General features: G+C 36.7%; 1 pseudogene; it reads right to left on the minus strand.

Annotated features, from left to right (window-relative positions):
- Positions 1-21904, minus strand: part of LOC121486690 — a 44874-nt pseudogene extending 22970 nt beyond the window's left edge.
- Positions 21905-22232: the final 328 nt, after the last annotated feature.

Here is a 22232-nt window from a genome sequence, read left to right on the forward strand (position 1 = left end):
GGCCAAACTCCCAATCAGTCATATTTTGACTAAGGAATTCCAATAAGTGAAAAACTTTCTAAATTATATATTGAAGACCAAAATATGCAACCAACAGAGAATGCCTTCATTTTGTATTTTCTTTTTTTTTTAAGATTTTATTTATTTATTCATGACAGACACACACACACACACACACAGACACACAGAGAGAGAGAGAGAGAGAGAGAGAGAGAGAGAGGCAGAGACACAGGCAGAGGGAGAAGCAGGCTCCATGCAAGGAACCTGATGTGGGACTCGATCCCAGGTCTCCAGGACCACACCCTGGGCCGAAGGTGGCGCTAAACCACTGGGCCACCAGGGCTGCCCCATTTTGTATTTTCATAAAGTTATTTGGAGTTATATACACATAGTTTTAACCAAATATCTCTGTACTTAATGATATGGGGCTCACAATTTTATTTCTCTGCTCCTTGCTGTAGATTACCTATATATCTCCACTTCCCTTTGATCTGTTCAGTATAAATTAAGAAAAAAATCTTATGCATTTTAGTTGTCAAAAACTAAAAATATGTAAAATTCTACAACATAAAGCAACCTATGTTGACATTTGGGGGATATATACCCTTTTAAAAAACACGGAAGAGACTATTTTTATGCTTTCTTTTATAAAACGACTTTGTGCTGGGGCACCTGGGTGGCTCAGTCGGTGAAGCATCTAAACTCTTGGTTTTGGCCCAGGTCATGTTCTTAGGGCCATAAGACTGAGCCCCATGTCAGGCTCCAGACTCATTGTAGAATCTGCTAGAGATTTTCTCTCTTCATCTCAAGTCCCCCTCCCTCTTTCCCCATTAGCATGCACTTTCTTCCCTCTTTCTCTCTCTCTCTTAAATAAATAAACAAATACCTATAATAAGATTCCATGTTATTCCAATATGTTGTGTGATAAGTGTGATAAATATCTTCATTATATATCAATACATTTATATTTACATAAGACAGATATATCATTTTTCATGGTTGCCTAGTGTTCTGTTTGTGGGTTTAACACAAGCTACTTAACCAATTCTTATTTTTGGATATAGCACTCATTTCCAAATTTTGTAATAATGTTAAGAAATAAGATAATATATCTGAAGTTAAGGGTGGAAGCTTGTATCCATCCTTAGTATGTTATTGGGACTAAACCTTGGAAGTGCTATTGTGGGGACAAAGAACGTGCACATTGTTAAAACTTCCTCTGTAGCTTGCTGATTGCATTTAAGAAAGGTGTTTTCACTTTGAATAGTTGAATGGGGAAGCCCAAGAAGCCATGGTATTATCCTTTTTCTTTATTTATTTTATTCATCTTTGCCAATCTGGTAAATTGTGCTAGTGCATCTCATTTTAATTTGATATTTTAAATTTTACTAGTGAGTTTAAACATATGTTCATTGGTCATTTGTATTATATGATTAATGCATGCATCACATATACAGGCTTTTACTATTTTTTTCTATATGTATTGTCTTTCTCATTGTTTAAAAAGTAACTATCAAGTACATAAGCCCATGGGACTGTCTGAATCTCATAATTTTAATAGATTTCAAAATATTCTACATCAGGATTTTGAATTGTAAGTTAGAATCCACGCTCATTCCTGCTTTCCTAAACTGTTCTCACTGCAATGACCATTAGCAAAAATGTATATTGAACTTGGCAGAAACTGTTCTGAACCACCCTCTTAATGGTCTTTAATAGTAATGAACTAAATTGTAACTGAGCAGAGAATAAAACTTAGTCCATTCCAAAGTAAAATAGAAAATGGAATCAATTATCTATACTTTTCAGCTAATAACAAGGTCATTTTTTCTTCATTTTCTAAATATTTTAAGCTAAAGTAGATTTGTCTCATGGACTTTTTTTTGGGGGGGGGTAGCATGAGAGCGCAGATTTGCCAGATAACTTCTTCTTCTTCCATTCTGCATTGCTTAATAATGCTGGTGTGCACATAGCCAGAGTGTTAATGATCTGATAACCTAAACTTCAGATGAAGCAAAGATCACAGATCAAAGTGATTTTGCCTTGCAGGGACTCACATCTAGGGTCAAATGCAGACTCTTGGTAGGTGATTCAGGAAGGATGGTCCAAGGAGGAAATAAGGTAGCAGGTTCTTCACTAGCTCTGCTGCAAAACACTTTCTGAGTGTGACCCCCATGCTTAAGAATCATCACACTACATCGTGATTCTCCACGAAGCACAAATCTCAGAGCTTCATCTTTGATTCAGCTGGTACAGTGGGATGGATATTCATATCTTTATAGACATGTTGCCTTCCCACCCCTAATTTTTTTCCTCATGGTGTTTGGTGTTAGGGTGAAGGGCGAAGGCCACATTTGAACATAAGTCGTTTTTTTTTATTTTATGTGGGGGAAAGCCGGGGGCGTTTGCAGAACTTAAAACAGAAATCAAACCTTTAAAGGTCGACTGTATATGTCCTGCCACTCATATTCTCTTCTGGCTTCTAACTTTCCTTAGGCTTAAAATACATCTGGAGTTGCTGCTTTCTTTGTTCTTCAGAGAGTTCATTTCTTATTCTTTAAAAAAAAGCACACACACACACACACACAACAAAAAACATTTTTTTTTAAAAAAGAGCAACAAACAAAAAGTTTTTGTTGGTCATAATTTCAAAGCCTTGTTGCCTATAACTCTAGGATAAAACAGGACTTGCTATTATTTCAGGGAGTGCCATGTTGTACCCTAACTTGGTAGGCTTTTCAGTGGGCAGTTCCTTAGCTGAGTGGTTTACTGATTGTGAAAATAAGAGGAACAGGGGCATGACAGATAGCCACTGCATTCTGAAATGAAGACGGATGAGGAAATGCATCTGGAAAGAATGCTAATTTAAGCATATCTTGGAGATACTGTGGGTTTGGTTCCAGATCTCCGCAATAGAGTAAATATCACAATGAAATGAGTCATATGCATTTTTTGGGTTTCCCAATGCACTTAAAAGTTGTGTTTATTCCATACAGTAGACTGTTAAGGTGTGTAACAGTGTTATGTCCTTAAAAAAAGTACATATCTTAATTTAAAAATATTATTAAAAGATACTTGCTATCCTAGCTTTCAGTGAATTGTTACCACTAATCAAAGATCACCAATAATATATGATAATAATAATGACAAAGCTTGAAATATTATAAGAATTACTAAAAAATGACACAGACACAAAATGACCAAATGCTGTTGGAAAAATGGCGCCAATAGATTTGTTGGATGCAGGATTGCCATAAACCCTCAATTTGTAGAAAACAGTATCTGCGAAGTGCAGTAAAGTGCCATAAAATGAAGTATGACTGTATCTTTAATAAAACAGCCACAAAGTTTGGCATCAAACCTGATTCTAATCACACCTCTTAGTGGTTATATCAATATAAATATTATAGATTCAAGTTTATAGTTCATTAAAACAATTGGTTGAGTGCCAGGAATGCTCTTTAGGAATTTCAGCCACATTCAGAAGGTATCCTAACAGATGAGAATAACAAAATCCTTGACTTGCTTTTTATCCTACAACATACATATAGTCTTATTCTTTATCACAGTTGTTTCACTTAAATATTTAAATAACAGAGATGTCCTCCGCTACTGTGAGGAAAAAAAAATACGATAACAGGGTGAGTACATTTTGTGGATTAAATAGACTTTATGCTTTCATTTTGATAGAAAGCTTTGACAAGTGAACATTTTGGTATATTCAGTCTTCGAGAAATGTATATTTCTTATCCCTGCCGGCTTACCAGTTTTACTCCTGTGTCTCCAGACTCCCATCTCTCTCTTCTTGTCTATCCTGTATTTCTCGTCCTGCTCCTGGAACTCTTGACCTTCTTCATGAGTTCATTCTCTATGGCTATATTCTGGGAAAACAGTATAAACCCAGACAGACAAGACCCCTGTTGTCCTTGAGTTTATAATCTAAACAAATATTCCTTGATTTTCTCTTTCAGTAACTGCTTCCGCTCCAGTTAGAACTACTTGCTTTCCTTTTTATGTTGTTTTTAAATGCTTTGAAACTTAAACCTTAATCATAGTTATTTCTCCACTTTATTGAGGTGTGTTGATTTAGTTAAATTGCATCCTTCTTCCCACCTGAATTTTGTACCAATTAAGATCAAACAATAAGGTGAATGGAATATAAAATATATTTATTTTGATAAAGCTTACAATGGGCAGTACGTGGATGGGGTCCCTGATAACTAACTCCGAAGTTAGTTTACTTTTTCGTAAAAACATACTAGAAAAAGCAAACACTGCCATGTGCCAACTCTGCTAGGTGTGATACAGTATGAGAAAGAACTTCCAGCAAATACTAATACTGAAAAGGTACAGAGATCAGAAAGGTGGTGGTTATGCCCACCCATGTTGTCTTCTCATGCTGGACATGAGTGAATTAAAAGTGTAGATTAGAAAAAAAAAAAAAAAGTGTAGATTAGGTCAGATGTGAGCTCCCTCCACATCTGGATGGGGAAGAAGTGTTCCCATCCCAACACACACACTCTGCATGTGTCCCTACCAATTGGTCCTTTCTAAATTTATTTTTTCATAAATATACTAGAACACAATAGGCACTCATAAGATATTAAATAAATTAGAAGATAAACACATTTCATGGATTACTCAAAAATGAAGAAGAACTGAATATTCTTGGATTGAGTAAATTCCAGTATTCACTACATTGTAAATAGTTTATTCTATCTCATACATGCTTTCATGTATTTATACTGTCAAGATTAAACCTTCAGTCATTATATTCGACCACATATGTCCTGAGGCAAAAACATGAAATTGAGTATCTTAAAAAATTCTCAATGAATATGGTGGCAATTAAATCTTCAAATCACTCTAGGCAGAATTATGTGAAAAAGATCTGAGAAGACCCCACTGTGACTCAAAGATCTTTTTAGAAATCTTGAAACTTATAAAAGCATCTGGAACTGGAATCTGGAATGTGGTAGAAAGGAGGAGAAAGGTGGTAGAAGAGAAACTCAGGAGAAGGGGACACCTTGGCAACTTAGCTTAAGAAAGTATGATTCTATTTCAGCCATACATTTTAAATATTCTTAATTAATCTATGTCCCCATCCACCAACCATGTGATGTCAGTCTTTGCTGATAATAGAACATCTGCTGACTTGGTCAGGGAAGCAGTCCTTCATTCGATAGGGGATATGGTCTGATTTTCCTAACAGCAAAGCTTGCCTTAGGGTTTACCGTTAATTAATTGTGTCTAAATATTAACTGACATCCATTCTAGGGTGTAAGCAAAACTCCCCTCCAGGGCACATCCTCTGTGGAAAATTTAACATTTCCATTATGAAAGCCAAGAGGATGAAATACTTTTAGAAATATGGCTGTTGAGTGCAAAGGAGGAGGCAAATATCTCCTACCAATTGAGGAAAGAGAAAAGAAAGAGTAAGAGAAATGGCTCTAGGGAAGGGGCTGGTTAGAGAACTAATTCATGCCAGATTTCAAAGAACTTGAATCAAAAGAAGGAAGAATGGCAGGTTTGCTGAGGAATCTTCCAGTATTAGAGCTGCAAATTCCAAGGAGCCAATGGGTTGTGATGGACAGGAAGAAGAATTCTTATGAGAACTTCACTTTGGATATTCTTTCCTTCCATGGGAGAGACTAAAAGCTGATGGTCTTGGGTCATATTAGAAGAGTTATATCAAGTCTGTTGTCCTTTTATTTCTAATGATTTTAGTTTGAGATCAGATTACAAAATAATGGAAACAGTTTTCCTCATGTTCAAGAACTAAACAATGTGTTAGATCTGATGCTATAATTTCTTACTCCTCACAAAGAATGATTTTGTCCTGAGGAAATGATTCAGGCAGGATCTTTTCCACTTTTGGTCAGCTCTGAAAACTGAGACCCTCTGTGTCAACAAATTCACACTTAAATTTTTTTAGCCAGAAAGATCAGACTGCATACCAATAAATAACTTTACTCTTTGCTTCAGGATTTTCTTGTACACTAATTTGTTCAAACACAGGCTTCTCTGGGAAAATTGCTATCTACATAAGACAATATGTTTCTCACATGTACTAAAAGCAATCAACTCACTGAGCCTTGCCTATTTTGTCACAAACTTTGCCCTGTCCAAACTGTGACCTCTGGAAAGACCCATGTTCAATCATTTGACCCCAGGCCCCCAAATTTTACAAAAGCTCTTCAATTACTTCCTTCTTTTGGGAGGCAATTAGGACTCTACCAAACACTACCAAAAACAGTGTTTCCCCATGCTACAGTAAATTTAATAAACTCAGCTGTTTGACCCACAAGATTTGGTGGTCCTACAGGTAATTGAGGGTCTATCTAATATGTAGGTAGAAGCATCCACATGGACACTGAACATTCTCCGGATGTTATCCAGATTTTTGCCTTTAGTGTAGAGGAAATTAAGCATCAGAGTTGTCAGTGATATTGGGGAATAATTAACTTAGCAAAGAGACAAAGGAGGTGCTATACTTGAATAAGAAAAGCCTCAGGAGAGCAGGTTTTGAGATATCAGAAGAAATTCATGGTCTCCAGGCTAGAAACCAATAACCAGTCTCTTCTCTGGACTATGATGTCTATGCTTTGTGCAAGAATGAGGTTCCCCCTCAGATTTCCAAGAAGGCACAGCTTTGTTTAGGATCCAACAGTGGAAAGAATGTGGTAAATAACTATCTTATTCTATATCTATGAAGAACCTGGACATGTAGGATCAAGTTTTCAAAAAGAACAATTAAATAGTGAGTCCTTCTTAAAAAGTGAGACTGCATAGGATTTGGCAATAATAACTCAGTGATTGGACCTTTTTAGGTCTTGGAGCTCTTTTATTTCTGAAAATGTAATACAGACTTCCAGTTTTCTGACCACATGCCATGTATTTCTAGCCATCTCAATTCTTCTGTCTCATCATACCTGATATTTTATGTGGTTAATATCTCAAACTTTTTTTGTTTGTTTGATCAGCTTTCTGCAGTCTTGTATCATTTTATTTTTGGGTTAGGATCCGTTGCTTCTAATGCTTGCCAAATTTCTCAACTCCATTCTCCTTTATTATTCCAACAATCCATTCCTAGATAGTGTCTACTGACTGCCTCTCTAGTTTCTCTGTTGGGAGGGTTAATTTTTTTTGAATACTACTGGAGAATAATCATCACATATAAATCCATGGTCTCTAAAGCAGTTGGGTCCTTGCCACTGCCTAGGAAGATTTCTACAGGTTCTTATTTTTTTTAAAGATTGTATTTATTTATTCATGAGAGACATACACACACAAACACACACACACACACACAGAGAGAGAGAGAGAGAGAGAGAGAGAGAGAGGCAGAGACACAGGCAGAGGGAGAAGCAGGCTCCATGCAGGGAGCCCGATGTGGGACTTGATCCAGGGTCTCCAGGATCATGCCCTGGGCCGAAGTTGGTGCTAAACCGCTGAGCCACTGGGGTTGCCCTACAGGTTCTTAAAGTAGTGCATCGCTAATTCCCCACAGCCTAATTTTGAAATCTTCCCTGTTCTCCACAGGGCTCCTATCCACCTGCCTCCCTTTCACTCTCAACATTACTGAGCAAACAAACAAAAGACAAAACCCAACAATACTACCACCACCCCAAACCTCATCAACAATAGCAACAATAACAAGGTAGGGGAGTTTCCAGCAATTAATTATCATTTTAGAGTTCTATTTGACATACAACATTGTATAAGTTTACCTATTGATCTGATTGCCATTGTAATATTAGCTAGCACTTCTATCCCATCACTAATCATCATTCCTTCTGGTGTTGGGAACAGTTAAGATCTAGTCTCTTAGCAAATTTGACATTTATAATACAGTTTTGTTATATCTGTACTATATATATCTGTACTATATTCTAGTACAGAATACCTAGTATTCTAATACCTAGTATTCTGTATTAGGTCTCTGGGACTTACTTACCTCCTAGTTGCAAGCATATACTCTTAAGCAGCCTCTCCCATTCCTCCACATCCCACTGCCAACCACCCCCCAAACCCTGGTAGTTACAGTTATCTTTCTTCATCTTCTGAAATAGTGGAAAATAAGTATCTTCCTGAGACTGACCCCCTCCTGAGCATTCTAGCTCTCAACCATTCCCATCTTTTCAGGTATTTGATTCACCTATTACCTTATTTTTGAGTCTCCAGTTTTTTTTCATTATTGCCTATTTTGAATCAGTCTTTAAAATATGCTCAAATTTCTTCAATTTTCAAAAAGAAAAGATACCCTTCCACAACCTATGATCTTCTCTAGCTCCCACTCACTTTTACTCCCTTCCGCTCCTCATAATGTATTTCAGCTGTGTTTGCCATCTTTAATTTCCGATCTTTTCAGTTACTTCTCAACCTGCTCTTCTCTGAAATGCTACTGAAATGGATCTGGTCAAGGTCATCAACAAACTTTTCATGACTGCATTCTTTAGGAATTTTTCATTTTTATTTCTTTTGTTTTACTGCAGGATTTTATGTTATTGAACAAGGAGAGCCTCAGAGAAGCATGAAAATGGACAATTCCAGGCAAGGGATTATGGCATAAATACGAGCCTGTGTCATGGAATTAAAGGAGACAGTGAAAAGATATTTTGGGCCGAGCACAAGCTTTCCATAGAATAAAGGGAATGGGGAGGAAAGTACATTGGTATTAGATTATTGGAAGAGCTCCTTGAATCCCATGCCAGGGAATCCAGACAGCTTTCCACTGTGACCAAGGATTCTTTTGTCAAACTTTTGGAAAAGAGAACAATATAAGATATGAGATGTCCATTATCATTTATCTGTCACTGAGTTTCAATTGAGGTGACTCAGGCTTACTTATGCTTATGGCCTAAGTCATGGGCACTTTAGCTAAGGGAAAAATAAGGAATTACTTTTGCTTTGAGTTTGAGGCCGGGCAAAAATTTCCGTGAAATCCAGGAAGGCAGTTGGAGTTACAGGACAAGCCCTGCCGGAAGGACAGCACAGACATGCAGACGACGGAGTTATTCCTGGAGAAGTGAGTGCTGAGGAATTCATCAAGATCTCTGTTGAGACAAGCCAAGCAAGCCATTTTCAAGATAGTCCCTTCCTTCCTTTCAATTTGCCTTTTCTCTTTCTTTCTTTCTTTCTTTCTTTCTTTCTTTCTTTCTTTTTTTTTTTGGCATTCAGAGAATTCCTTGCAGTACATTTGCACAGAGTTCCATTTTATCTTACATTTAAAACTGTTGTCATTCATAGATGATACCATTTTTGTTACACTGATAGGTCCTTTAGTGACTGGTGGGTAAGGCACATTTTTTCCTTTTGACAGTTGGCTTGCAATTTTTTTTTCTGTATATGCTGAATTGCTTTCTTGCTCTTACAAATATATTCAACATCACAGTTCTGCCACATGACAGACAGAGAAGGCCCTGGCAGATTCCAACTTCAGGAAGAAATTATGTCTGTTTCTATAGTACTATCAAGAGATCCATGTATGTATGTCAGGAGACACCTTTGCATTCACAGTGCACTTCCATGAAATGAAAGGCATACAATGTGAAATTCTTTGATTTTATTTTAACCAATTGGATCATTGTGTTTTAAATTAATTGTTAAAGAGTTGATCGATTAAAAACTGGATTCTGTGTGCTTTTTATATGATTTCATACACATGTTTTAAAGTACAGTGTAAGGGTTGATGCTTGAATTTGATGTGTTTCTTGTGAAGTTTGGGATCTATAAACAGACAGTTGTATAGTTCTAAGTATTAATGACCAAATATCAAGGTTCTGATGATGTAGATATAGAAGTAGATAAAAACTAGAATGTTTGAAATGGTCTATACAGTCTGCAACAGTTTCTAATAGATTTTTGTTGCATTCTACCCACAGATACTGATCCTCCTTCGGTACTGTGTGGTATCTTCAACTAGAATTCATGATTATTCTATGACAGTAAACTAGATTTGTCACTGTCTTTCTGGAAATGTTGTATTTGTTAAAGTCTTTCAATGTTCATTCTGAGAAACTTTGCCCAGTGTATCATGTATATATAATATACATAATATTATATTCAGCATCTACTTAATATCCTTCAGATGTCAATTACTGAAGGTTTTTTGAGAGTAGGGGCTAGGCCTTTCTGAACATCTCGCCTCTGCACCAGACGTTGTGCTTTCTACATAGTGGTTATACAATTGTTTTTTGCATTGAGGTATTCTATTCCCTATTTACTCTTCTCCTTCATCTCTCTTATCTATTGATGATGTTTTCTGTGTATATATCTCTTTGCTAACTTCTATGCCTAGACTTTGGATAATATAATTGTTGTAATATTATTTTAATTTTGGGAGAAAAAAAGGCAGCTAAATGATGTTTCCTTTATTTGCATTTGGACAAATCCTAATGATACAGTTTGCTCAAAGTCCAAGAAATTTTAGCATTGGGATGGAAAGAAAATGATCTCTAGCTCTTAGCAATCATTTCAGAATAGCCATATCATACCTGTATCGGGAAGTACACTTTGGTTTCTGAATAGATAGAATTGTTCTAGCTATGAGATTATAGGCCCCTCCTATTCCAGTATCTCAGATTATATGTTCTTTTTGAAGCATTGTACCTGGGCATTTCAGGGCAGGGTCTAGTTTTTCTTGAGAGGAAATTTGTTGGAGTGGGAGTGGTTCTTAAAGTGCACTCTGCAGACCAGCAGTGTTGGCATCACCAGGGAACTCATCAAAATACAACTTCTCTGGTCCCATCTCAGGCCTATGGGATGAGTAGGTCTAGGGATGGAGCCAGAAGTCTGTGTTTTAATAAGCCCTCCAGGTGATTCTGATGTGCAGAGGAGTTTGAGAGCTGCTGGTCTAGAGAATAGTTGAGCACTTAACTTTGAGAATGTATTACTTAGAGAATGTGGTTCCTGTTTTCATTCCTGCACTAATTCAGTTAGCAACTCTGAGCCTCAGGCTTCCCAGCTATGAAATGGGAGGTTATAGTCACAAAGTTATAGGTAACTATACCTTACTAACTCTAAACTCTGACAGTGTGGCTGCCTTTGCAAGGAGGAAGTTTTCTCCGGTTAGTCTTGTGGCTGCAATGTGGTAAGTAATTTCGGGTTTCCCTGCTCAGTCACCTGATTTGGTATTCAGAGTAAGATTAACCTAAATGGAAGAGAGTAACTATAACTGGATGCTTGGTTGATTTTTTTTTTTTTTTTGGTAAGAGTTTATTTATTTGACAGAAAGAGAGAGAGAGAGAGCACAAATGGGCTTGGTGGTGGTAGTGGTGGTGCAGGGAGTGGCAGACAGAGGGAGAGGAAGAAACAGGCTCCCCTTGGAATAGGGATTGGGTCCGGATGCAGGACTTGATCCCAGACTGACTGAGCCACCCAGGCACCCTGCTTGATTGATTTTTACATTTCAGTGGCCTTTTATATTGAGAGATCTACAGTAAATCTTAAGTCTACAATCAGCGTACTTGGTGAGGCTATGGGACCAGAGCCTGCCAATCCAAGATGTCCCAGGAGAAAGGAGGATGGGGTCTATGTGTTTCTTGTAACATTCATCTCTTATTTCCCTTTTTTCCTGTATTATCAGAGAAAAGGGGATAGGAGTGTCTAGAACAAGACAGGCATTTGCTATCTTGTAAAATTAGTGTATTAAATATTAAAGCTTATAGTCTAGATGTGATTGCCTAAAATGAGTTCTAAAGGATAAATTCACACTTTTATACCAGCTCTAAAACAAATGCAGCTATTCTATTAACCTAGGTATAAAAACTTGGAATCTTCAAATAATTCATCTCTCTTTTTTATACCAGTGATCATTAAATATTGTCTTATCAATTAATTTTTCATTTACAATATTTTGAATTCATAGTGTCCTCTAGATTTTCCATGCTGCTGCTATTGACTTCAGAGTGCCTATGTCAAATTCTTGTAGCTCATACCTCTACTATAGCAATAGCTTCTTAGGGGTGTTTGGCTACACGGTTATCAAAACTTAACATGAGACATGAACTTCACTTAAAAAAAAAAAGACATGTCCTGGGCACTGAGGTGGCTCAGTTAGTTAAGCTAGATCATGATCTTGGGTCCTAGGATCAAGCCCCACATTGGGTTCCCTGCTTAGCGGGATGTCTGCTTCTCTCTCTCTCTCTGCTTCTACCCCTCACCCTTTCCCTGCTTTTGCTCTTGTGTGTGCTCTCTCTGTTTCTCAAATAAATAAATAAATAAATAAATAAATAAAATATTATAAAAATTAAAATAAATCATAAAGAGGCATTTCCAACAAGCTATTTTTGCCAAATGAGATTTAAGGGTTAATAAATAAATGTCATACATTTTATCGAACAAACAGAAAGAAATTGTTTATTCTTTCTCAGATGATGCCTGGTACAGGATGAATCTAATTCCATAGGTCACTCTAGTGGGGATTTTAATCAACTCTTTCTATGTTATACTAATAGCATATATGAATATTTGACTTCAGTGTCTCAGACTGTCAGTCTGGCACTTTCTCTAAACAAAATATTATTTTCAAGAAAAAAAAAGTCTGAGACCCAAATAGAACAGGACTGATAAAATTGTGTTCCAGTTTGTGTAAGTGATCTAACCTCCTTTTAGTCACCTGGGTCTGGAATGGCTGTTTTAGCAAATTTCTTACTCCATCACCTTGTTAAAAATACAGACGGTTGTATAACTTTGTCTAAGCTCATGCATTATTGAGCTGATAAATCATAATGGCTTTGAAAGAGCCAATATGCTCCAGCTGCCTCTCATGCAAATTAACTGCATGTGCTAAAACTCCTTATGGAAATTTCAATGGCTAAAAATATTACACACAATCAAAACCCAGTGTTATTTTTGCTTTTTCCCTACAATATTTTCTCAGTTAGTAGACATTTTAAGGGGTTTTCAATTGTGATAACTTCTCGATTGGTTTTATTTTAAAGGAAGAACCTACACACACACCCACACACACACACACACACATACACACAAATATACATATATACGCACATGCATACATATGTATACAATCAAATCTCGTTATTTGCAGTAATTATTTTCCATGAGGTCACCACAGTTGCTATAGTAGCAAATACTGAACCATTGCTCCTAGGGGAAATAACAAGGTTAGGTTCCTGTGAGCCTCTGCTCACATTTTGGTTAACTGATCAATGTAAAACCTTGTTTTATGTATTTCTATTTAAAGACATTTTATATAATATCTCTTGTTGATTTAGTAGCACTAAATATGGCCAATAGTACCATAGCTCATGTCTGAATGAAGTTCATTTCATATATAAGTTTTTTCCATGAGGAATATCACAGGCTCCTTGTGCTTAGGAACATTAGACACTACTTGAGGGCCATTTAAAACAGTGAAATCACCTTGGACACCTGGGTGGCTGTTGGTTAAGCATCTGCCTTTGGCTCAGTTTATGATCTCAGGGTCCTAGGATCAAGCCCCTTGTAGGGCTGCCTCCTCAGCAAGGAGTCTGCTTCTCCTTCCCTCTGCTCATGCTCTCACTCTTTTTCTCAAATAAATAAATAAAACCATAAATAAATAGTTAAATCCCCAACAAGAAGCACAAAAATGCAAAAAATGTAGCAGTAAATATACTATCAATAGGACCCTTGTTTACAGTCTAAATGCTAAAACAAGAAGGCAGGTTGGGTGTGAAATGGAAGATTTAAAATTTTTGTCACCATGTGTATGTTTGCAAATGACCATGAAAGCAGCTGTGAGTACTGACTGATCTAGGGGTTACAAATAAATTTTAGCTAATAGGCAAATTTGTAAATATGGGATCTGTGAAAAATGAGGATTGATTATAAGGTAATTAGATACAAGCAGAATGTGTTAAAAAGTTAGAACTCTAAACTCAAAATAACACAATAAGTTTATAAGTATGTTCTTAAAAGTTTCAAAATACCCCATTCTGAAAGTTCCTACTTAACAAAATTGAATTTATCCTCAAGTATAGTTTCTTCTCATATATTCTGACCATATTTTGTCTCTGTTGCTTTTTTCTTTTATATACATGGCTTATTATTTTGATGACCAAGACTGGTTACTTTTTCTTGTTTCTTTATTTCTTAGCTCATGATGTGATTGATTGGTTATACCTGGTTATACTGGTATTGATTAGTGATACTTGGTTAGAATGCCAGCATTGAGAAGACATCGCATGATCTCATTGAGCCAGAGTTTATGAATTGCCCATGTGTTTTTACATGATTGAAATTTTATATTTTATAGATAGACTTTTTTTCTCTTCAACCCATTCACCAGTCCAGTATCCTATTAAAATGAAGTTATTTCTTGTCTGCTTTGAGCATCCCTTCTTTGTCTCTACATGCAGTCTTTACAAGAATATAAACTGGAAAAATAAAGTAACTTTCTAATTCCTTTTATTCATAAGCTGGTTCCCTTTAGATAGTTATTACTTATAATATTAGCTATTTTTAATTAAAAGTGTTATCCTTTATTTAATTAAAAGTGTTATCTTCCAGATTTGCTATGGAAAGATGAAATCTTTGTTTCCTATATGTTACCCTAATTTATTGTGATGAAAGTATAGAAACATGCTATTTATAATGTTAATTTCATACCTTCAAATAAGAATACAAGAATGAGAATATAAATAGATCCAGCTAAAGTGAATTATATGGGCACTGAATATCATATACTTTTTCCCCCACTTGACAGTTTCCAAGTGGATAAAATGTTCAGACACCCTGAGAAATCACCAGCATTTTTATATCACAATATATTTCATTGGTTGAAACTAGTTTTGTTGTTATGGAAGACTAGTTTTGTTGTTTTCTTCAGAAGAAGCTGGATTTTGGTATAGATATACATTTTTCATTGGCAAATGTGGTATCTAGAATGTAACGTATTTAAGAATGTTCTGTGTGAATTTGAGAAGAGTGCTTTCTGAGTTCCATAGACCTAGCTGGGTATTAACAATGCAGTACTCTGGTGTCATGTTTATTAATGACTCAGTAGGAGGGACAGACGTGAGGCAAGTATAGATGTAATTCACTCTTCATACTATCTTGGTACTGTAACAAACCAACAGGATGAAAATATTTGTATAAAGGACATGCCTTCTCTGATGTGCACTTTTAAAATTATCTTAGAAACCTCTAGATTTTTAAAAAATATTTACTGTTGTTGTATTTTAGGTAAGGCAAACACCTTTTCTATGTTTATGTGATAAACTCACCTATGTTTGCCTAGATCTAGATTCACATGTCAGTATGAAAGCAAAGTAATGGTGTTTATGAATTAAGTGAATTCCAGTGAATTCCTCAGGGATAAAAGAACCACAGGGAATTCATAATAATTATGTTACGACTAGAAGGACATTTGGGGACATTTTGCCTAACCCATGTATTTCTCAAAAGAAGAAACAGAGGTACATTTTAATTAGAAATCAGAAAGAACATGTACACCAGCAAAATATTTGCCTCTTCCTTTTCCAGTTTGTGTTTAGGTTGAAACCAAATATTTCATATTCACATAAGCTAACACCATAAGGGAATCACGAGACTCTCAATGGTGGTACATCTATCCCTTCTGAGTATTCATAGTACTCCAGGGGTGAGAAAGAAAGAATAGTATTTCTGATGAGACAAGCCAGGAAATGATCCTCCTGGGGTTGCTGACTCCCAACAGGAGCAGATTAACATTCCAGAGAAGAAAGTGGCTGTGTGGCTCACACAGCAAGAGTGTTAGACTTGGCTCTGAGGCTACAGTCAGAGAGACAGGGAGAATAACAATACATTTTAGGAATAATGACACAATTTTTATAAATATGTCCATTTGGTTTCAGCAAGATGAAGTGTTTTTTTTTTGTTGTTGTTGTTGTTGTTGTTGTTTGTTTGTTTCTTTTTTGTTTTTGTTTTTGGATTTATTTTTTAGTTTTGACTCTATACCAGTGCAGTTAATAGTAAAACTCTGGATACATTACATTTTTCCCATGATTGACGATATTCATTTTAAGGATTTGAATTCAGAAAGACACAAAGAAACTTGCCCCCAGTCCTGTGAAATAAGATCATTTATCAGCTCTGCTTTATTTGCAAAAGAAGGTTCAGTTGCCCTTTATATTATTGTTAGAGCTCAAGACAATGTTTCTTTACTTATGAGCAGATGTTTGAAATCCTCCAGGAGGTTTCTATAAGACTATGGAAATGAACTTGGCATGGGTACTGGGCTCCCAGGTGGAGCGGTGCACATGAGCCTCCTTAGAAGTGTTAGATCAAGGCTAGTCCGGGAGAGCAACAGAGCCTAGCCACCAAAAGCCTAGCGCTTTGGTGAGTGACAGGTACAGGCTCCTTCTGAAGCATGAAAAGGAATGCTAAATGATCTCCCTGACAGAATAAATCTTCTGTTTGTTTGGTCTGGACCAGATGTGCTACAGGCTGATGTGGAAATGTCTGCTCATGCCAATTTCACTTTAAATCACAATTTGGCAGGCCGGGTAGTTTTGAAAGTTGCAGCCCATTTAGCACTTTAAACAGAAATGTTTTCTAATGGTCTTTCCAGTTAATTTGCAAATCCACACCAAGGCCTAAATAGGGCTGTAAGAAGCTGTTCTCTAGAGATGTGGGTCACTTGATCAAAGATTTCTGTCTTGAGACTGAATGGGAAATACGGCTTTATTTCCCCGCACTCAATGGAGGGATCTCTGTGTATGGGTAGAGTAGCTCTGTGTGTCCAGCAGTGTGCTGAGTGTAGTACCACAGATTTATTTCTTATTGCTGCTTCATATGCAAGTTGCTTCAGTATTTCAAAAAACAGGAGTAAAAGGCTGATTACCAGCTTCCAACTGTTCTGAATAGTTCTCAAAATCTTGAGCTAGGAAAGACCCAAAAAGATTCACTTTTTTCAACATACATTGCATACTTTGAATCTATGGATGATCAAAGATCCATTGCCAATACAGCCCATAAAGAAATGAGGAATTTAGAATTTTAGGAATGTAAAAGATTTTTCTTTGAGAAGAGCGATTCTTTCTTGAATTACTTGAAAATGTAATTATCTTACCTTCATTTTTCTTCATAGCTCTATTTAATTAGCAGAAATTTTCATTAATACTCTTATTCCTGATTCCATGAGGATAGGAATCTTGATCTTTTTATTAATTTCTGTATCCCAAGTTCCTAGATAGAACCTGGTACATAGTAGCTGATCAATAAAATTTTGTTGATTGAGTTAATTCAGACATGTGAATGTACTTTTATCATTCAATTGATGATTAGAGAAAGAGTTTGTTACTAGAACTTCCAGAAAGAACATTCATTTCTGTGGATTCAGATGTAAAACTTGAACTTAGGTAAGCCTACAGTTCTTGATTAAAATGTCTCCAAAGACTTCCCACCAATAATGGGAAAGGAACATGATATTTGTCCTGGGGCTTAGAATAATGAATCTGTTGTTCCACTGCGAAGTTTTAATTTGGACTCAGTCTTACGAACAATTATATTAAAAAGTTATCATTTGGGGTGCATGGGTGGCTCTGTCAGTTGAATGTTGGTCTCTTGATTTTGGCTCAGGTTTTTATCTCAGGGTCCTGGGATCAAACCTGCGTCCAGCTCCACACTCAGCAGGGAGTCAGCTTCTCTCCTCCCTCTGCCCCTCATTCTGCTTTCTCTCTCTCTCTCTCTAAAAATAAATAAATCTTTATAAAAGTTGTCATTTATATTTACCAACATCCACCACCTCTATGAAGAGTACTCACAGAATACTAATGATTTAAGTAAATTAAAGGTTTTGCTATTGAGACACTTTATGTAAATGTAAAGACATTCTTATCTTTCAGAAATACAGGAGAGGCTTTTTATTTTTGGTTTTGGTTTTAATATTCACCTCAAATTAAAATTCCTTTCTAAGAGGACCAAAGTCCCAGAGGCTTTATAAGAAAAGAATTTAAATTTAAATATAGAAACCATAACACCTTTCTGTTAAAAAAAATAGACAAGTCAAAATACAAATTGCAAAGTAGGGAAAAATTGCAACATATTTGAAATCTATGGGCCAGTTTCTTTAATATATAAAAGCTCCCCAAATCAATTAAAAATATATATATAAAGCAAAAGATGCTCAAGCTCATTATTTAATGAGAGGAAGTTAAAGCTTTGTAAAATATCATTTTTTCATCTGATATACTGATAGACACCAAAATGTTTGATAATACACTGAATATAAAGAGTGAAGAAATAGCTACTCACGTATATTATTGCTGGGGTGATAAATTGCTGTGTCCTCTCTCAAGGGCAATTTTGGGATAGACTTGAAAATTAAAATCACTTTGACCAAATAGTTCCACATCTGAGAATTTATCTTATGAGTATACTTGTACCTATGTCTAAAAGTGCATGTTCAAAGATAATCAAGAAAATTTCATGTTGTATTGTTTGTAGTAGCCAAATACTAAAAATATCTAGTGGTCTATCAGTGAAAGTAAACTAGTTAAATATGCTGTGCTACACCCATATTATAGGAAGCTTTGAAGCCATTAAAAAAATGAAACTTTTCCATGTGTTCTAAAATGAACTAGTTTCATTTCAAAATAAAATAGTGTTTAAAAAATAAAATGCTGGTCCTGTTCTTTATTGCCTCTGTACATTTGAAAATATACTTTTTAAATATGTGTGTAGTATTCAGAAATATTTGAGAATCTGTGTGTGTGTGTGTGTGTGTGTGTGCATTTGTGTAATGTTAACGTATATCATTGTAGAGTTAGTGATGGCTAATTAAACTTCACTTAACTGTCTCATAAAGCAATCAGTAATATAGTCTTAACTTTTAGTCACATTTACAGACACTAGAACTTATCTAGAGATTTTCATTGATATGGTGTTTTATTTTCCAGACCATAGGGGAATATGTAAAAGTTTTATCCCATGTGCAAAACTTTTGGGGCCATTAAAATGCCATTTTGTAAAAAGACTGTTCCAGTGCAATAAATGTTGCCCTGGGAACTTGAAAAAGTTTATTATCCTCCTAAAAATGCATATTTTATTTTTTAGTCACTGCAGGAATGAACCTCATAAACTGGATGGGTTTAATGGGCTCACACACAGAGCTTAAATGGTGGTGTCTGCTTTTTCAGTGCCTAATTTTATCTGCCACATTGGAGGTTTAGCCCCCACGTGCTTCTCTGCAATGCTGAGCTCCACTAACTGCTTGGCTGATACAATCACTGTCTGAAGAGAAAGGATGTCTGTAAAGCTGAGGTGCCATTGAATAACTTAACAGTTGTGCTGCTGATGTTAAAAAGGTAGATTATGTCAATCATAAAGCACAAATATTGAAAATGAAATAGCAATCCCGGAAGCCCCTTTTCCTCGATTTGTCTATGCCATGAATAACCTGATGCTGTGTACACAGGTGCTGGGAAAGGTTCATGTTGTGTGCTGTAATTCTAAGAGTGGTTGCTGTGATTAGGTAACACCATGTGACTGAGTCTTCTGGCATTTGTGTTGGATGCATTAGTATGTGAATGTATATGGGTTGGCAACCTGGTGAAGGAGGTGCCAAGTTTCTCCTTGTTTTAGGTCATGTGAGGAGGAAGGAAGACAAAAGGAATGGACAAGGAGAGTCTGAAGTTTTAACTGTGGAAATCGGCCAAGTGTTTTGAGTGAGTGGGGAGAGATGATGTAGAAATAAGGGTTGCAAGATTTTACTCACTCATTCGCATGGTTTCTCACCTGAGTTTTAAGGATCGTTAGATTTGTGGATGGACTTCAGGATGACAATGACTTTCTGGAACTGAACAAGAGATTTTTCTTGTGAGTTCAGATGGTCCCCCATCACAGAGCGTTCACTAGATTCTCAAGGAGAAGAATGTAGCTGATTTACATAGGTCTAGTTTATTGACTTACACACAAATTTTCAAGCTAGTGTATGGGCAAACTCACAAATCTGTAAAGAGTGTATAGCTAAAGGGAGTGTGAGAAGAAATATGCCCAAAAGACTTTAGGAATTCCCCCAAAGCTGTGCTTACATAACTTCCTGGTTACAGAAGGCAAAGGTGATGCTCATCACTGTAACAAGACATAAGTGAATACACCCACCTTTTTTCTTCCTTTTTTTTTTAAAGATTTTTAATTTATTTATGAGAGAGAGAAGAGAGAGAGAGAGAGAGAGAGAGAACAAGTAGGGGAGCAGCAGAGGGAGAGGAAGAAGCAGGCTTTCCACTGAGCAGGGAGCCTGATGTGGGACTCAATCCTGGGACCCTGGGATCATGACCTGAGCCCAAGGCAGGTGCCTAACCAACTGAGTCACACAGGAGCCCCTATATCCACCTTTCTAAGTTATAAGTGCTACACCCTAACAGAACCCACCTAATATATGTAACATATTTACCCTTGTGGACAGCTCACTGAGGGCTTCCTGGTCTGGAAGCACTCTCTATGGGCTCTCTCCATGTAAGCTACACCCAAATTTGTGATCATAAAAGGTTTAAACACTGTTACTGTTTTAATGCTAAAGCTCCCATTTTTGTTGCTTTCTTTTTCAATAAAAGAGAGGGATAGAATATTTGGTACCTCAAGTTCACATCTCAATCATTTCCTTGAAAATGCTAAGAAGAATATGTGGGAATTCGATGCATGCAAGATTCATTGTTTGTTCCACAAGCATTTGCAGAATTCTTAGCATGCATCACCAACTGGATTTGTTGCTGGGAGTACAAAGAAGAACATAATCTCTGTCTCTGTGAAGCTTGCAGAATCATGGGCCTGGAGGCTGGAAGAGATAGAGAAATAAGCTTGTAAATGAAGAGAACCCATGAGTGTATACTGTTTTATATCAAACTTTTCTATCAATCCCATATTTGAGATTGGAATGTAAATACTTCTGACAGTTCTGTTTTAAGTTAGTGGGTATTTCAGTGATTCGCAACCTTTGGTGCCCAGCAGATCACCTTGCAGCATTTTAAATACAGTTGCCTGGGGCTGCACTCAGACATTATGAATCCATAATCCTGAGAAAGGGGTCCTGGTGTCTATATTTTGAAGAGCTTTCATAGTGCTTCTATTGTGATGCTTTGAAGTTTTATTACATTTTTATTATTTGATCAGAAATATGGGTTCAGTGGCACCAGCGTGGCTCAGTGGTTGAGCGTCCACCCTCAGCTCAGGTTGTGATCCTGAGGTCCTGGGATCAAGTCCCACATAAGGCTCCCCGCAGGGAGTCTGCTTCTCACTCTGCTTACATCTCTGCCTCTCTCTCTGCGTCTCTCATGAATAAATAAAATCTTTTAAAAAAAAAAAAAAGAAATACGGGTTCATCACAAGAGTATTTAGAAAGCTCAGTTACTAGGAACCACATACCAGTGAGACTTTTGTCCTTTCAGTGTCCACAAATCCTGTTGACATGTTAACCTTAGATATGGAGTCATCTTGCATTTATGGTAGTTGTGTAGCTAAACTTTGTTTTTCTGAGCTGATTATATTGCACTTGGTTACCAGAATCCCATTTATTCCAAAGGGAAGATAAACTATGTCAACTGTTAGAAAGTCATTAAAATATACCTCGAGGAATAGTTAAGTCCTTATGGAAACCCCTGACACCTGTTGTCTTTTACAGCAATCCCAAGTCTACCTCATACATTTTCTTTATTTTTTTTCTCGTTCTTGGGAGATGATTTCCATGAAAATGAGATCTTTATTTCTTGAGAGTTCATCTGTTCCTGCTGCTCAGAGGGAAAAAAAATGCTTAAAATTTAAGCTCGACAAGTTGAATTAGAATGCTTCTCAGCATTTTCCACCAGGATCAGTAGCTTTTTGTGGTCTATCAGGAATTCAAGCCCTGCTGCCTACCAGCTGCTGTTGGGATGAAGGCTTGCTGGTGCTGTTTTCTTGTGGACATGTCGTTCTCAGGAGCAGCCATCCCAGCTCCCTGTCACTGCAATTAGGGAGAAGGTTGCGTCCTCTTCAGTCTGGGTTCTTACACTTTACCCTCCCTGTAATCTGGTAATGCCTGAGCCTGACAGCAGCTTTTCCTCAAAGCGTTAAGTTCCAAATGATGGACATAACATTTTATGAGCTAGAATTTCTTTTCATAATTCTTTTTTATGTGTCACTTTCCCCTTTATTTTATATCCTTCTCTCACTAAGTAATAGTACTAAAGTAAGTCCTAATGCAAGCAAATGTAACAGAACTTTTCGTAATTAGGCACCGTCCTAGGTTGGTGTCTGCAGATGTGTTGACAAATGTT

This window comes from Vulpes lagopus, chromosome 1, assembly GCF_018345385.1.
Source record: "Vulpes lagopus strain Blue_001 chromosome 1, ASM1834538v1, whole genome shotgun sequence".
NCBI classification, from domain to species: domain Eukaryota; kingdom Metazoa; phylum Chordata; class Mammalia; order Carnivora; family Canidae; genus Vulpes; species Vulpes lagopus.